The following is a 7983-nucleotide window of genomic DNA, read 5'->3' as shown; positions in this document are numbered from 1 at the left end:
ATTTGGGAGGTTGCAGATAATTGATTTATCTTTGAAAAAGGTTGAAAAAAATCTTAGTGAGATTTGAGAAGACAAATAAAAGTTACTGCAACAATAACAACATTATCTGACTGTGGAGGAAAAAAATAATATCTCTAATCTCTCTCCTACCAGTAGGGGAAGGGTGGTAAATGAAGAAAGGCCTGGAAAAGAAAGAATGAACTATGAAAGAATATAATGCATCTGGACGGTCCCTAAGGAGGTTTAAGAATCTTCCTTTTTTCAATGACGTGTCTGTATTGCCTTTGATAGTAAATCACAGTTGATTTTAATAAAAGTTTATATTAAATTCTCTACTGAGCACTTCTTAAATGACAAAAGCAAGTGGCAGCATATACTCTCTAGACAGGTGATGTCTTTATTTGTGGAAAAATGTAATTTTTGTAATAATGGCTGTGTAACCACTCTTCACCAAGCTAAAAGCAGAAGTTTTACACATGTGCCTCAACTTATTGCCTAGTAGCTGCCTAGTTTATTTTATGGTAGCAGCTCTTGGGTGTTAATCAAATCTGAAGTTCTCAATGCCCCTCATACCAACAGTAGCCCGTATTAGGTGCTTAAATGTATTTGTTGCAAGATTGGATAACTGAAATGTCCTTTGGCTTAGACCTGAGAAATGAAAGAAAAAAATATGTAAAATAAAAACATTACTATTTTCAATTCTTCAAAGATAAATCAGTAAATAAATTATAAGACCACTAAAATGTATTCCTATTATATGAAACCTACCAGTTATTTAAAATTGCTCCTCCATTCTACATTTACTATTTCTTAAGCATAAGAAAAGTCAATAATATCCTTTGAGAATTACTCACAAATGCTTAATATTAAATGTATAGAAAACTTTCTGTGTAAATATAATCTTATAATATTTAAAAAATAAAGTCAAATAATATGTTATATATGAAAAACACTATATGCCTTTGCTTTTTTGGTCCACACTTTAAAAGGTACTGGAAAAACACTTAGAAAGTCACTGCATTAAATGTTTTCTTTTTTTTTTTTTTAAGACGGAGTCTCGCTCTGTCACCCAGGCTGGAGTGCAGTGGTGCAATCTCGGCTCACTGCAAGCTCCGCCTCCCAGGTTCACACCATTCTCTTGCCTCAGCCTCCCAAGTAGCTGGGACTACAGGCACTGGCCACAACCCCAGCTAATTTTTTGTATTTTTAGTAGAGACAGGGTTTCACCGTGTTAGCCAAGATGGTCTCGATCTCCTGACCTCGTGATCCGCCCACCTCGGCCTCCCAAAGTGCTGGGATTACAGGTGTGAGTCACCGTGCCCAGCCTAATATTTTCTTACCTATTAGAAATGTGTGGATTTGGAAATAATCCAAAATTTTAATTAAATTTATTTTAATTTCTAGGCAAAAAATGTTTAAATTGTTTATCTCCTCATTTTTAATTATCACTGGAGATTGACTTAAAACAAGCTTAGTAACAACTTTGTCTGTAATACATAATTCCAAATTTAAAAAATATCTACCCATGTGTGTCTAATGTGAATGGACCCTTTATGCCATAATTTAAGCAATTTTTTATCTCTAAGAACTGTTACACTCATAACTGTAGCATGCAAAGAAAAGGCCAATTTGTGTCATTTGATAAAAGCAAAACAAATATTTAAATTATGGATATAATATTTTTCACATGAGAATTTTAACATACCATAGTTCAATTGTTACTACTTCTCTCTCAACATTCTACATGCTTGAAATTTGTTTAATCTTCACAAATGGAACTATAAAATGTGTATAGCTGCACATGTACCTTATCTTACTGCCTAGTAGCTGCTTTAGTAGTAATTATTAGTATTTGCCTTATTTTACTGCCTAGTAGCTGCCTTAAACGTTATTACTATTTTTTACATGAAGAATCTCCGTGCCCATAAGCATTGTGTAGGCATAATCAGAATAATGTGAATTTGAGGTGCCTTTCACATGTTTAACAACACAAAGGGACAATATTGTTCAATACATAGATATTGAACAACATCTTTTTTCAGGATAAGTTGATGTAATATGTTCACTATATGTTCCATGAGAAGAAATTTATAGTCCCAACTATTCTCTTAAAACCAAGCTAGAGATACCATAATTAGTAGCTGCATCCAATGTCATCTACGAAGGTGGAATTTCTTCTCCAGTTCTAGAGTATGTGTTTGAATATCCAATGACCTGTTACATAAACTTTATAACTAAATACAAGTCAAATTTGTGGGCTGCTGCTCAACCCTTGGGATTCAAGTCAATTGTCTCTTATGACACATGGAGGCAAAAAGCAATGTAATTGTTTTTCAGTTTTAAAAATGTGCTATAAATGTAGTGAACAAACACTTCAGTTTGCCCAGAAAAGTCTCAATTTATGCCTGCTGCAATGAAGTACCATAAGTGTCCCAGTTTGGATGATAAACTAGGTGGTTAACGCTACCCATAAACTCACTTCTGATAGTGTAGTTGTTATCATACTGGCTTTTATTTGGAGGAGAAAAGTACTGCAAGATCAATACATGTTTCCTCAGATGTAGGAGGTGTCCTGAAATGGCAATCTGCAGAAAATGGAAGGGTAAAAACATAGAAGTTTGAAAATGGTGACCAAAATTAATAAAGGGATGTACGATCTCCTAAATACCCCATACAATGTTCTTGAAGTAAAATTTCACAGAACCGACTAACTATATAGGCAGGCACTATTGTTTACAAATTGATTCACAAATTGTAAATGACAATGGATGAATGAGCTCTCAGAGCATTTCACAGTGCTAAGATTAAAATACATGCTACTTCTCTGATTGCTGTAAACAGTAGTCTTTTTTATTTTATTGCAGATCTTTAACACTACTATTCCAGAAATGACAGTTTTAAAAGTGTGATAAAAATGAAATTTCAATACACTGTCAATCATCCTGATTCCATATTGACTGAAGAAGAATAAAATCCACTTCTCAAGAATTTGCTTATTGTATGCTCATGTTTTATAATTATTGTCTCATTGATTCTGCCAAAAGAGAGTTAATTGAATTTTAAGCATATTGAAATGATGTTTTTATTCTGACAATATCTTGATTCCTTATAAATAAATCTAGAGCATAAACAAGAATATATAAAATATTAGTTATTATCATACTTCCCATGAAATATGAATATTTGATTACCTCTGTGACTTAGATGATTTATACAACATAAGTATTGATTGAGATTAAAAATTAGACTGCTTAAATCTATTACCTGTTTTCTTATCCCTTACCAACATTACTGATCATAATTTCTGCTGTTGAAATACTACTTAGAAAATTTTTAAAATGCAGTCATTTTAAAATCCTATGCTTGAGGATAAGAATATGTTCTAAGAAATTCATTGTTAAGAGATTTTTGTCTCTGTGTGAACATCATAGGATGTACTTGCACAAACCTAGATGGTGTAGCCTACTGCACTCCTAAGATATATGAATAGCTTACTTCTCCTAGTTTGTAACCCTGTACATTATGTTACTATACTGACTACTGTGAGCAGTTGTAGTAAGACAATGGTATTTACCATTGTGTATATAAGCATAGAAAAGGTCCAATAAAAACATAGTATTATAACTTTATGAAATCACAGTCATATATGCAGTCCATCATTGACTGAAACATTCTTATACAGTGCACGGCTGTACCATATTTATAATAAAAATATTGTGATTAATATTAACATAATTTTTTAAATGTTTTTGGCTTTAATTACTACAATATCACTTGATTTATTTTTCTATATACTCTTGTGTCAAGGCTAGCCTGTTAATTAAACAGTTTTAAGTTCCAGAAAAACTGCAAATGCAAATTCTATCATTTTATTCACTAAATTATCAAATAATTTATTCCAATAACACATTTACTTGATCTTCTCTTTAGATGACATTATAGTTATTAAGGTTAAGGTGTGCATTAAGTTTCTATTTTATAATTACAAATATATTTAATCTACTGATGTATTTTAAACAATACAAATTATACTAACATTAATTGCTTCTGAAAGACTCTAATAACATATTCTCATCATTACATTTACAAAATACTTTGCTAAATTTATTTTTTTATAATACATATACATACACACACATGCTGTGAAATTTTGGCAATGTAAAAGTATAAAGACAGAAATTAAACTGTCCTATAATGCCATTTATTCATAAATAACGAACAAATATTTGCATGTTTTCTGTCACTGTTTTTTCATAACTGTTGATGTATTTTATACTGTAGACCTTTTGTGTGATAGCTTTTCTGTGATCATATCTTTTTTTAAGTAGATGTCAATGTCTCTAGTGTCTTATAATTAGGAGCCTATGTCATAGACAATAAGGGTGGTATTTCTACACAGTTTTTCCTCTATCAATAAGCCTGCCACTTATTGAACTTGACCCTGAGCTCATTTTCCATTTTGACATGCCAATTACGAGCCTAAAACAAGTAACTGTAAATAACACCATTTAACATTTAGAACAGTACAGAGTACAGCTCTCCAAATGAGTTTGGGAATACTTAGAGCCAGACTTGTTGGTGACAATGTAAGTTGATACTATTGACATTTAGGATGTGAACTCAGAGGAGCTAAACATCCTGCAATGTTCTGGTTATTTCCTACCAAAAAGACATACTGCTAACATTGAGACACAGATGGGCATTTAAGAACAAATGTTTTTACTTAAAAACAAAGCAAAAACTTGCCTTGCTCAAGATATAAGAATATATTCCCAGGAAAATATATGTTGGCTCTAAGTATCTTTCCTCTTTTGGATGGTGTTTCAAATTATTTCTCAACTATGCTTCATGGATCATGATTGGAGTTATGACATTTTTCCTAACTGCAAAGAAGGAGAAACATTTCTCCTCCATTTTCTTGTTGGCTTTGATGTTGTCAGTGGATGCAAGGAACAGACATAAAACAACTGATTTTTTTTTTTTTTTTAAACCAGAAGCTTTAATCTCTACCAGAGAAATCTTTTTAATACATGAGAAAAAGTAAGTGGAAAAAATGGCACAATAATTACTCTGAAGAGTGGGGATAGAGTGCCAGGTATATTGGAAATAATAGGCTATATTCAGGGAAGGGTCATGCCATTCATTACAAAAGAAAAGGATGGATGTTACTGCCAGTAAATGATGATAACAGGGAATTATATTACTCCTGCTTATTCATGCTATTTTCTCAAACTCAAATTTCTCTACCAAAATCTAGGCTGTTATATGCAACTACGTTATTAACTTTTCTATTTGAATGGCTATTTTATTACCTAAATATTAATAAATCAATAGCTGACTTTTTGACTATCACCCCTTATCAGGGAACCTGCCCTGATATTCACGTAGGTTCTTTTCTATTTTCCTTAAGCATCGGCCAGCTTGAGAAATAAAGGGACTGAGTACAAAAGAGAGAAATTTTAAAGCTGGGCATTCAGGGGAGACATCACATGTCGGTAGGTTCTGTGATGCCCCCCAAGCCGCAAAAACCCGCAAGTTTTTATTAGGGATTTTCAAAAGGGGAGGGAGTGTGCAAATTGTTGTGGGTCATAGACATCAAGTACTTTACAAAGTAATAGAATATCACAAGGCAAGTGGAGGCCGGGCGAGATCAGAGGACCACAGGACGGGGGCAAAATTAAAATTGCTAATGAAGTTTTGGGCACCACTGTCATTGATAACATCTTATCAGGAGACAGGGTTTTGAGAGCTACCGGTCTGACCAAAATTATTAGGCGGGAATTTCCTCTTCCTAATGAGCCTGGGAGCGCTATGAGAGACTGGGGTCTATTTCACCCCTACAACCTTGACCATAAAAGACAGGCACACTTGGTGCAGGGGCGTTTATAGGCCTTTACCTCCAGGTGCGTATTCTTTTTCCCAGGGATGTTCCTTGCTGAGAAAAATAATTCAGTGATATTTCTCCCATTTGCTTTTGAAAGAAGAGAAATATGGTTCTGTCCTGCCTGGCTCACCAGCAGTTAGAGTTTAAGATTATCTCTCTTATTCCCTGAACAATTGCTGTTATCCTGTTCTTTTTTCAAGGTGCCCAGATTTCATATTGCTCAAACACACATGCTGTACAATTTGTGCAGTTAATGCAGTTATTATAGGGTCCTGAGGCGACATACATACACCTCAGCTGACAGGATTAAGAGATTAAAGTAAAGACAGGCATAGGAAATCACAAGGGTATTGATTGGGGAAGTGATAAGTGTCCATGAAATCTTTACAACTTATGTTTAGAGATTGCAGTAAAGACAGGCATAAGAAATTATAAAAGTATTAATTTGAGGAACTAATAAATGTCCATGAAATCTTCACAATCCACGTTCTTCTGCCATGGCTTCAGCCGGTCCCTCTGTTTGGGGTCCCTGACTTCCTGCAACAACCCCCAAACCTGCTCCATACACAGGCCCCACCTCAGTTTACTAAAACTGCCTTTAGAGTTGTATAGATTAAGAACAATGGAGCCATTCTTGACTCCCTTTGCAATCCATGTTCAGTCCATCAGGAAATTGTATTGAGTCTGTTTTTAAGAACATAAACAAAATATGACCCTTCTTTATCTCTTCCATTGTGATAATCCTGGAACAAACCACCATAAATTATTACTTGGATTACTGTAATAAGCTGCCAATTAATTAATGCTCTTTGTTTTAATTCTTACCCCAGAAAACTTGATTCTATTGCAGATGGTCTTTGAAAAATAAATGTGATATTGTCATTCTGCTCGAAATGTTGCAATGTTTTTTCGTGTCACAAAGAGTAAATACCAGATCTTGTGATTGTCTTCTCTGAGACCTGTCTTGGTAATTTCCCCTTTCACTCTCTTCTGAGCACATTGGTATCCTTACTCCTCCCCCAATACTCCAGGCACACTTTCACCTTACAATGTATGCACTAGAAATATTCCTGGAATACACTTAGACTTTATATTTTGATGAATAACTTCTTCATGTCTTTCAAGTCTTTACTCACATGTTACACTTTCATTGAAGGTTATAACTAATCACATTAGGGGTATTACTCTTTACTTATACTTCTGATTTATATTACTTTTTATTTTATTAATGTAGTTGTACTTCTTTCTTTTACTTATATAGTTATCTTTTATAACAAGGTACTTTATTCAGTGATATAGCCTAAGTGCCTAGACAGGGTTCTACACAGGACAGGAGCTCAGGAAATAATTGTTGAATGGGTGGATGAATATGAACTTCAGAGGGAAGGTTATCCACAGAGAGTGATTTAATGGCTGCTTTTCAATCTTCAACATGTTTTTTACCTCAGAGCTTTTGACACAGTTAGTCTTGCCCTCTACTTGGAAATATTTCTCCGTATAATCAAGGTTTCTCTCCCACCACTTTGGAAACTCCACTTAAATATGTTTCTTGCCTTTAAAATGTTGAAGAACTTCACTTCTTATTACTGAACATGCTCCGAAATCACTCTGGATGCTTTCTAAAAATAATCTTATGCATTTTAATATAATTATATGGTAAGTATTCTCTCATATACATCTCTATTGACATATGTGAAATTACAGAGTCTTGCAAGTTGCAGCTGTAACTGTAGCTGGATATCTTCATTTACATAAGACTTAAGAAAACTGTAAATATATATTTTACGTATGTATATTTTTTATGTATATATATGACTATATATAGTCTTCTTAAGTCTTATGTATATATATAGTATATACATAAAGTACATATCTATTGTGTATATACACATAAAGTGTATATATATTTTATACATATACACATGAAGTGTATATATAAAATATATATACACATAAAGTGTATATATTTTATATATACACATAGAGTGTGTATATATATTATATATACACATAGAGTGTATATATATTTTATATACACATAGAGTGTATATATATTTTATATATACACATAGAGTGTATATATATTTTATATATACACA

General features: G+C 33.1%; 1 long non-coding RNA gene across 1 annotated transcript in view; it reads right to left on the bottom strand.

The window, feature by feature from the left end:
* Positions 1–374: 374 nt before the first annotated feature.
* Positions 375–7983, bottom strand: part of LOC116468366 (uncharacterized) — a 30472-nt gene continuing 22863 nt past the window's right edge. Inside the window, exons 3-4 of the long non-coding RNA XR_009213775.1 lie at positions 2480–2585; positions 375–648 (exon numbers count right to left, since the gene is read on the bottom strand). This is a non-coding gene — a long non-coding RNA (uncharacterized LOC116468366). The remainder of the gene's footprint in view (positions 649–2479; positions 2586–7983) is intronic.

The sequence above is a fragment of the Hylobates moloch genome, unplaced genomic scaffold, assembly GCF_009828535.3.
Source record: "Hylobates moloch isolate HMO894 unplaced genomic scaffold, HMol_V3 SCAFFOLD_5, whole genome shotgun sequence".
NCBI classification, from domain to species: Eukaryota; Metazoa; Chordata; class Mammalia; order Primates; family Hylobatidae; genus Hylobates; species Hylobates moloch.
The sequence above is the reverse complement of the archived record's forward strand: the minus strand, read 5'-3'. Positions and strand labels throughout refer to the sequence as shown.